The following is an 11,033-nucleotide window of genomic DNA, read 5'->3' as shown; positions in this document are numbered from 1 at the left end:
GCATACTTAGGTAGACACTTCATGCTATACCGAAGATGGATCTTTCTAAAACTCTTTATGCTTTTATTTTATAAGGCTTGTAGCCAAAATTGCATGCCTCTCCAAAAGATAAGATTAAGAACACAAACCTTGATGCAATGCTATGTGGTGGATTCCAAACCCTAGATCTATTTACTTTGATAAAATTTCAATCCGTACTCATAGTTTGATTTAGTTAAATCAAGTTAGCAAATCCTTCTTGTTGATTTATTTTTAAAAGAAAAATAACTTATTCTTCAATCCCTGTGGACCGACACCCGTAATCACTATCCTACAGGATACGTGCTATTGCGTGGTTTATTTTTGAAATTGAAATAACCGATCAGTACTGTAGATAGAATCCGGGCCACCAGACTTAAATTCTGTTCACAATAATAAATTGTAGCCAGTAATTTTAGTCAAATAGCTGATGTTATTTAGGTTCTCATTCTCAACATATACATTGAATTGAAAGCCTCTAGTAATATTATTAGGATCACCGTTATAATTTCATGGGATTATTATATTAAAAGTAATATATTTTGGACTTTGATAAACTGCCACTAGTAATACCAACATCACTAATACTAATCTCATGCGACGTATGAGGTACACTTTCTTTTTCTTCTTTTTTAACAATTTTTGAAATGTAATAATACAATAAATTACAATAAATAGAAGACTTTAATATCCAAATTTTTGTTAAACATAAAGTAATATATTTTTATAATGGCTAAGCACATCGATATCGACATCATTAATATAGCATCTGTTGATGCCCAAATCCTATCTGATCATGTTCTGATGATTTAGAGGCATGAAGGGTGCATAACAACCCACTCGGTCTACGGTAGTGGAAAACGGAATGCCAACTGTCGTGGAGAGTCGTGGATCTGTACATAAAGAGAAGAGACTCGCATCCTGATTTCTAAGAAAGCGCCAATGGAGAGGACTCGCATCCCTATATGCATGGTGCTTGGATCTTGGCTGGCACGAAAGGCCGGCCTTTAGGGATGCAAATCTCGGTCTCCAAAGACTCACATCTCGTCTGGAGAGGATATAGCATGCATGGATGGTTGTGGAAGAGGAGTTGGGTATAGAGGTAACTAAAAGAGATTCTTGCCATAAAAGCTTGTTGTTATGAGAGCTTGAGAGTTAGGAGCCTATGGCTGCTCATCCCTTCCCTTTGGGAATTCCTTAGCTTTGTCTATATAGAGGACGTAGAATGGATCCGTTATGATTTGGAGGCAAATCAAGAGATTGTCATAACTTCCTTCTTTAGTTGTATTTTTTGTAATCTCCTTCATTGGACCCCGCCAAGAATTTAGATTTTTTGAAATTCAAATCTTTTCAAAATAGTCCTCACATATCGACCCATGATGGACAGATTAAATTTAGGACACATCACCATCGATATGGTAAATAGAGAATTTGATATGAGTTGAGCCTCTATTTTAGATATATAAATATGTGATAATAGGTATGATATAACATATTAGATTAGCAGATATTTAGAGATTTTAACAAATAAGTGCACTTGCGCGCATGCATGAGAGTGTGTGTGCGCGCGCGCGCGCGTGTTGGGCCTTGGGACTGTAAGGAATGACTAACCCATCAGGTTGGCTGCCAACCTTAGTCAAGTATGAAAACATGGATTTGATCTCTATAGCTGCTGGGACTTGAGTGGAGGTTCAGGGTTGATCATATGTGTTTTAAGATATCTGAAAAGAAATAGAATTTGTTCCAAACCTTAATAATGCGGAGTTTGGAGATGTCTTAGGCTACTCCAAATGTCAATTGAGAAGGTTAGTACATTCTATGCTTTGCAAGTGGACCACGCATTTGATTCAGGTCAGAGTTCAAGCAGGTTTCAGCTACATGTTCCTGTAAACGTGGTCCTAGCCTTTTAAAGTCAACCTAACGAAGCTAAAACCATGGTGACTCCTACAAGATTTGATAATAGTAGCTATCATGGCTCCTTATAGTACCTGGCAGACAACTCTAAGGCTCCGTGGCCCAACCATGACAATCTTGAAACCCAACCTAATAAAATCTCAAATTCATGCACGTAACGATCAAATCAAAGTTTGCCCTAAAGTAAACCTAGTTTATGAGCAAGTGAAGGTATCTCGAAATAACTTTACTTTCGGCTGTCATTCATTGAAAAAAAAAAAAAGGAAATCTATCAAATGCTCCATAAAAATTTCTTGTAAGTGCGGTTGCAAATCTGCCAGCAAAGTTATATGATGAAATTTTCAAATTATTTAAGTCCATTTTTCTTACAGCCTAGTCACTATAATTATCGATATTATTTTATCTATAAATTCATGCCAACAAAAATACCATATGTTGCGTGACATGCGCAATATGAAAGGTGCTTGGCTACGATTTCAGTTGTTGATTATGATGTGCTGTGCGAGCAGTTGGAAGAATTCTTCAAAGATTCCTTAACAACTTGGAGTTAGGGCCCTTATGCCGGAAATTTGGAAAGCCTTCCTGCCGGCCGTTTGATGTCAACTGATTGTCCTCCCTATAACGCTTGATACCTTCAGCCGACAGACAGGCCGTACCAATGCCTTTTTGTTTTTCTTTTTAAATTGTTATTTTTGCCCCACACGGAAGGGAAGCAATTGAGTGGTCTTGGTGTCTTTTGGGTTTCGTGCACCCCTTGGAGCTTGACATTAGCAGTATATATGAATGAGTGGTCCTGCTTATCAGAGTCAAACTATAATCTATTTGTATAGCTTGAGAGTTGAGGTGACATGCTGAGGCTGGAAGGAAAAATGAAACTGTGATTGATTTGGACATGCGGAGACTTGAAGGGCAAATGAAATGGTGATTGATATGGACATGGTGAGACTGAAGAACAAAAAAAAAAAAAAAAATTGATGAACCATGCACTCAAGAGGAACAGTAAAAAAAAAAAAAAGTGCTTGTCACAAGGGCTTCTTCCAAGTGCCCTCCCTCTCTCATTACAAAATGTTTGATTGATCTAAGGGAAGAATTTTAGATGAATGTCCGTTCCTCAATCGACGAGATATATTAATGTAATCCTCTCTTTGTCCTGATTTTTTTTCTATTTAGTTGCATTGTTAAATGGACTACTTTTAGTTTGTGCAGTTTTTGTTGTCATTAGGAGGGAGACATTTCTGATGCATAATATTTATGTGAGAATAAAATACGCAATCCTCTTTATTTTCTTAGTTGGATGCATGGGATAGCCGTTGGGTAACAGTTACCAGCGAGGGAGATGCACAAAGAGAGAGATATGTTCAGTAAAGATTAGAACTTAAATTTTGTTGGTGCAAAAGCATCCATAAGTAATTTAACTAAAATTTTTAATGGTTGGATACAATGTTTCGATACAATTAGTACGTTAGAAACTAAATTTTAATTGCTTCATGTTTTTTTTTTGTGCGTGTATATCATAATCAGCTATATGAATCTGCATTTTACTTTTGATATGGTATAAGAGTATTACTGGTGTAGTTTATTTATTTGTCAACTTGATGTAAGAACAAAAAAATCCCAAAGGCCTATTTTTAGATATTTTACAATTTGTAGGTCATGATCAAGCTAGCAGATCAAATTATAACTTATGTTAAAATATAGCATCTGCCATCGAACTCAATAATCCATGGCCTTCTATATCCTAAAATACATGGAGACCAACCATCCTCTTGTGATGCATCATTATGTTGGCCATTATTAGACACAATATTAATACTTTCTTTTTCCATGAAGGCTTGGCTTGTATAATATTTTTCATTCATTAGACATATGTTGGTATTAATGATAGAAATTTCTGCTCAATTATTGTTTGCATTTATTGTTTAATATATAACAATAATTTGACTATTAGAATATTTTATTTACTATAATTTTTTATATTTTTATATTATATTTCAAGAAGAAAAAGATAATGTACCTCAAGGATTGTAAAATTATATGCTAGTATTTTTTTCTATTTTGCAAATATAATCTTGTCACAATCATTGCTAAGTATGTTTGCAATTAAGAGAACTATTTAGTACAAACCAGCTAATTATAGTTGCCAAACACCCACAGGCTCCAATCAACCCCCAAGTGTGCCCAACAATCATATATTCTATCTAATTTCTCAGCATCTTCAACTAGCTTGCCAAGAACCATATTTTGCTTGCAACATAAAAATTTGAACCTTGACAAGATTTTGATTTTATATTTTAGTCTTATTCTCAACAAAAAATAGATTTTAGTCTTATATAAATCAGGCTAGAAAGCAACCCAAACCTTCAAAGCATATTTCAAAAGGAGTTATAAACTGCTGTTTCAAATGGAAGTCAAAGATGATGGTTTACCCCAAAGAGAAATGATGCATCTTTTTTTTATTTAAGGACAAACTGCTATCAAAGAAGCCACGCGTCTTTTGGTACCAAAGTAGCTTTTGGTAATTTTGTGTACATCTAGTATCTCATATTTAGTTATAAATTTTGTGGTTAACAACTTGGACAAGCCGCATTATGCTTTCAGCAAGGCCTCTTCTTGGCTTTTTTTTTTTTTAAATCAAAACTAGACCCTCCTTATTGCTTGTAAATAGAGGAGCTCAATAGTGAGAATGTCATGTAAGGATGTTGATAGGTTGGATTTCGATGAAGCACAAAAAACTTACCAGGATGTTGATAGTGAGAATGTCATGTAAGATGCGAGCCAACCATCTCACCAGTATATTTGTAAATTCTCCAAGGGGGGAAATAATGATGGTAAACATTTCTTTTCGAGAATAGAATATACCAAATAAATGAGATGATAGAAATGACTAGCAATGAATGACAAGTTTATTAGTTTTAAGAGAAATGGTTCACCATGTTTAATGGATTGGTCTCTTAAAATAGAGACCACCTCCAGAAAAATTACTCAAAACAACGGCATCGCATTGGCTCATTTGAATAGTTGGATTTAGTTTGGTTCATGGGACTACTTAATTATATTAATGTTTAAAGTTTTCAATTCTTCTCATTTTAAGATGAAATTTAAAAGAAATCTGCCATGTCACAAGTGTCAAATCACGAACAACTAGCATCACCATATATAAAAGAATTATTTGAGCCTATGACTAATAAAGCTGCGGACTGTGTTGCATCTTTTGTTGCCGATTACTCTGGAGAAATATTGTGGATGAGGGGTATAGCCTTGCCATCCCTTTCCAGAATATTTTATTTTCTGACTCCTGTAGATGTATTTATACTAGATTTGTGTGATTTATCCAACTTATTTTTAAAAAAAGAATTATTTGAGATTGTTTTCAGCTAAGCCTAATCTAGCATACACCGCCTTGGATAAGCTAAGTTTCAACATTGAAGGCTCTTTAAACTATTTAAGCTTATAAATTGATATTTTGAAATTAGAAGACTATATTGATCACATACATACATTGGTTGGTATATACATCTACTTAGACATTTTTTGGAAGGGAACTCAGAATGACAAAGTTAGACCATCTATTTAAACCACTAAAAAGTCATTCAAAAAGAGGATGCACAAGAGGTTTTTAAGATTCCATCCGTGTCTATAACAATTAGGAGAGGAGAAAGGAATAATCGTAGTTTCCATACTCACATGTTATAGCCATATAACAAACTATATCTTTAGAATTGTTGACCAGTCTAATTTTGTTGAATTAGACCAAATTGGGCATACTAAATTAGAAAAATTATTTTAAGATTTATATGATCAACGTACTAAAATATCCAACAGTAATTTGTTTATGTGTTTAGAGAGAGAGAGAGTGAGTGAGAGTAGAACTTGAATGCTTTTGAGAATTCAAACTATTGGGATTATGCGCTTTCTATTTTAGTAGAACTCTTAAAATCTACATAGTTCATCATGATTTGTAATATAAAAATGACCTAGGATCTAGATATTATGTTTTCTAAAGTCTTTTACCTATGCATCAAGTGAATGTATAAAGACTATGCAAATTTAACAAGTGGATTTCATGTTTTGGATGTGTCAATGTGTGCATGTGCACATAGATCACATAGAAAAAACTGCCACCTTTCTCTCTATTGTTTGTACTTATTTCATTTTTTGAGAAAAATATATTGATTTCACTATCTTATGAAAAATATATTGATAATCAAATTATTAATATTCAAACTTTTATTAAAATAACTAAATCAAAATTTAATATCTCACCAAACAAATAATATTCTAAATTGTTGCATCAACTTAAATAAAAATCTAATCTAAATAAACATGTCAAAATTCTATCTCTAGTTGCTCTCCCATAACGAATCTCCAGGTCAAGCTAGTTTGCCGAATATATAAAAACAATGGAATAATGAGCTAGACAACCCAGTAAGCAATGAATATTTTAGCTAGATAAATCAAGCAATAAAATAATTAATAATATGATGAAAATAAGTATATAAAATACATCAATTCAAAACCAAATCTAAACACTATCTAAAGAGGAAGAGAGAGAGAGAGGGTGGCTGTGGGTGGTGCCTTGGGGTCAGGGGACCCGCGGTTGGCCCATAACGACCGATGACCTTAAAACTGATCAAAAACAAAAATTTCAACATCTTAAATCATGAAATTTATGGCATCCTAGTAGTCTAAGCTTCGGCTATGGCTATGGTAGTCGGAGCTTCGGCTATGGCATTTTGGTGGCGTTTGGCCACGACGATAGCGCAAATGGCAATCGATGCTCAAAGAGGAATTCGAAGAAATGCTCCAGCAGTGAGCTCTGATCGAGGCTGAATCTTTGGTGGGACAAACGAGGAATCAGGGGAGCTCTAAATAGAGCTCGATCGCAAACATGGTAGGAAGAGGACTCTCATCGCATGTGTCATGCACATGCGGCCATTTTTTGTTTGTTTTGGGCTGAAATTCTTTTCAACTAAGCTAGTCAAGTGGACCAAGCCCAACTCTCTAATTGGGTCGGGCATCATAATAATTTAAAAGATCAACACAAAGTATTATGCCAAAGGCAGAGCCATACAAAGAGCACGCTCACTGAAGAGAGCATAGAGCGCACGCCTAGTGAGCCAACACCATAAGCAAAATTCGCTCTATTTGATATAAGTTACTTATCAATGATTATCGTATAAAATAAGAATAAATAATATAACTTAGAAAATAGTAAAAGATCAAGTAGCATGTGTGTTAATAGTATATGAATAGTTACTTACAAGATTTACTATATATTTTATATGCTAGCACATAAGGATTATGGAATGCAACGGAATAATGTACATACAAGTATCAATTATTAAATAGTATTAGATAGAAAATTTTAGAATGTTAGATAAAAACTAAAAATTAATTAAAATTACTAACTAAAGTAAAAAATAAAAATAAACTATATCTAGGCATTATTAAAATGTGAATAAAATCATAACAAAAGTAGAAATAAATAAGACCAAAATTTTAAAGACTAAAATATTAAATTTAAACTATAAAATCTGAATAAATAAAAATAAAATAAAATAAAATCTTCTAGTAGAAAATATAAAAATAGAAATAGGAAACATTATATATTATGTCGTAGTGCTAAGGAAAATTCAAAAAGTTTTAGAGTGCCCAACAAAAGAATTACTGATCATTATTATAAAATTAGTTAATTTCTTAGTTAATATAAGACGTATGTTAAATTGAAATTAAATCTATTTCTTTTCTATGCATTCCTCCATTTCACGTTCAAACAATGGAATAGGAATCACGATTCAAATTTCTTGCCTTCTAATTCTATTTTATTATGATTCTTTCTATTTTTTGGAAGCCAAATGTGGCGTCAGTATTCCTGCAATGGATCATACCTGAGAACACAACAAGAAAATCAAAATTGGCCAGATTGAGATGTCGATAAATTTGATTTGGTACATTCTATTTCAAATCATATCAAGTTAGCTGTCCTAGGTTTGGATAACATAAGGAAGCTTTAGGTTTTAGGTTCAGCTTGATGCAGAGTGTGGATGCTTGTATTAGTATACCCAACTTTTTCTTATTCAAGTCTGTTATCGATTCTAATATTGGAAATTAGACCTATTCATATGTTTGGCTCGGGCCGGGTTTGCCTAAAGATTAACATTATGTACTTAGACTGGGTCCGAATCATCTCGGCTTCCAAGCCTATGATCCAAGCCCAAGCCTAGCACTTAATCGAGCTTTGAACTTCAGGCCTGGCCTTGAACTTTCTCACCATCTTTTTAATTTTTTCTTGAAATACATAAAAATACTTTAAAAAATGCTAAATATAAATAAAATATTATCAATAATCTACAGCATGTCGAGCCTCCCCCTCTCCTCTTTCCAAATGCTTCGAATTTGAGGTTGAGCTGGCTGAGCGGGCCACCCAACTTGTGAATAGGTCTACTAGAGAAGCAAATGAGCTAGCCTATTTGCCAATATTATATTTGCCCAGTTTGCAACTTTAGTCTGACCGTACATTTTGGTATATGGGGCATAGGACCAGCCCATTGCAGCCCCCCTTAAGTGATTATCATTTACATGCTATATGTCTACATGTATATGGGCATACATCTTTCTGTATCGAACACTCTTTTGTGGCTCTTTACTAGCTACACACACACTATATATAGACATATACAGAGAGAGCTAGACTGTGCTCCACTCAAGTGGATCTCTACTTAGATTTGGTTAAGTCTATGCTGGACAGTAGAGGTCTCACGTTGATGATCCGAACCATTGGATGTAATCTACTAACTTTAAGACTACTTATATATTAAAAATTATATAGTTTGAAAATTTCCTAATCTATTCATCAAGTGATTAATATATATATATATATATATATATATATATATATATATATATATATATATATATATATATATATATATATATATATATAATTTCGTGTAATTTAGATTGTCCATGTGTGTGTGTGTGTCTATATATATATATATATATATATATATATATATATATATATATATATATATATATATATATATATATATATATATATATATATATAACATTGCACTGATGTTATTGATGAGAAACCTATTTCGGCAAAGAATTTTTTTGTAATCGTGCTTATCCGTAGTCACATTAACCATCAAATATGGTGTTACTACATTGGTCAAGGCTTGACAATATGTTATCTTGTCATGCTTGGACCTTGCTAGGTATATGCGGATGAGATAACACCGCAACCTTACTTAGAATTTATTTTTCATTACTTTTGACTTTAAACGCAAATCATACTTGTAAGAAACTCAATAATTTTTCGAATTCGATTCCTCCATTTCAAATTTCATGTCACAGTCGACCAAATTATCAACTAACCCAAATATGACTTTAAAATTTGGATGTCAGATCATAAACTAACATCAATTGATTTGCAGCTTGACATGGGCACCAAAGTAGAGCATAAGATACACGTGGGTCAGCATGTTCCACAAGCCGGGTGGCCCACAAGATCTCCTTCCATCATCCAATCCCAAGTTCTGCGCTTCTTTTTTTTTTTTGTTAGGAAAATGGGAAGCCGGGGATGAGGAGAACCTCACCCGCGTAGCAATCCCCACTGAGCCCCCTCTCCACTGGAGAATCTTCAATGCAGGTAGAACCCTTTTTACTCATATCCTCCCCACCTGAGGCAGAGCCCCACCAGCATGGCAGCCCTATCCCTGTGTGAGTACGTCACACCAGCACCACCTAAGCAAACGGCAGACCAGATAGCGACTTCATCGGGCAAACCAGACGGAAGGCATCCGGTCTCTATATTTAATCGACGTCCGCGCATTTCAAACCTAGGCCACTCCGGTGGAATTAAAGCCTCGGTCCCACCATGCCACCACTTCGGTGGTAGTTCTGTGCTTCTTTAACCAATTGTGAACCACGTCTAGCTATAAAATTCAGCTTCCATCCCTATAATGTCAAACTGAAGTGGCACATCTCCAACTTGATTGATAGCTTGATGATGGTCGGCCCCAAAAGTCTAGTCCCATGACCTCCCTTCAGACCCAAATATCTTTGAAAGGCAACAAACATCCATTCTCGATGGGCCCCATGGCTAATGATTTTTGACATTATTCTCATAATCAAGTGCATTATTTTTTGACTAATCTTCTTGATTTTTTGGGCTTTTGTTCCTTTTTTTTAAAAAAAATTCTGATATGGTGTCCAAATCTATATGAACCATGCAAGGTTGACATAGGCGCATTATATTCAAAATTAGTTGTTGTTTTGAATTTGAACTCCTAAATGGAGATATTTGGAAATGAAATAACACTTATTATTGTGATAATAGAAAACTAATAGTCAATAACGAAAGAAATACCATTCTTTGTTTTAATCATCATTCATTAAATAACAAATTAGATGTTTGATCTAGTTGGCATAGATATTTTAGTTTAAAAATAAAAGGATTTTATTTTGATGAAAATGATAACATCAAATGATCCAAAAAGTTTATAAAAGAAATGCCTTAGTTCCGGTTCAAGCTAAACAATCCTCTGCCACAAGTGCAATGTAGATAGAATCCGGGCCACCGGACTTAAATTCTGTCTCAAATAGTTGATGTTATTTAGGTTCTCATTCTCAACATATACATTGAATTAGAAGCCTCTAGTAATAGTATTAGGATCACCGTTATAATTTCATGGGATTATTATATTAAAAGTAATATATTTTGGACTTTGATAAACTGCCACTATTAATACCAACGTCATTAATACTAATCTCATGCGATGGATGAGGTACGCTTTCTTTTTCTTCTTTTTTAACAATTTTTGAAATGTAATAATACAACAAATTACAATAAATAGAAGACTTTAATATCCAAATTTTTGTTACACATAAAGTAATATATTTTTATAATGGCTAAAAACATCAAATATCGATGTCATTAATATAGCATCTGTTGATGCCCAAATTCTACCCGATCATATTCTGATGATCTAGAGGCATGGAGGGTGCATAACAATCTGCTCGATCTATGGTGGTGAAAAATGGAATGCCAACTGCTGTGGAGAGCCGTGGATCTGTACATAAGAAAAATGTGA

This window comes from Phoenix dactylifera, chromosome 14 (assembly GCF_051530095.1).
Source record: "Phoenix dactylifera cultivar Ajwa chromosome 14, Ajwa_hap1_PhDact_Kaust_v1.1, whole genome shotgun sequence".
Lineage (NCBI taxonomy): Eukaryota > Viridiplantae > Streptophyta > Magnoliopsida > Arecales > Arecaceae > Phoenix > Phoenix dactylifera.
This window is presented reverse-complemented; position numbering follows the sequence as displayed.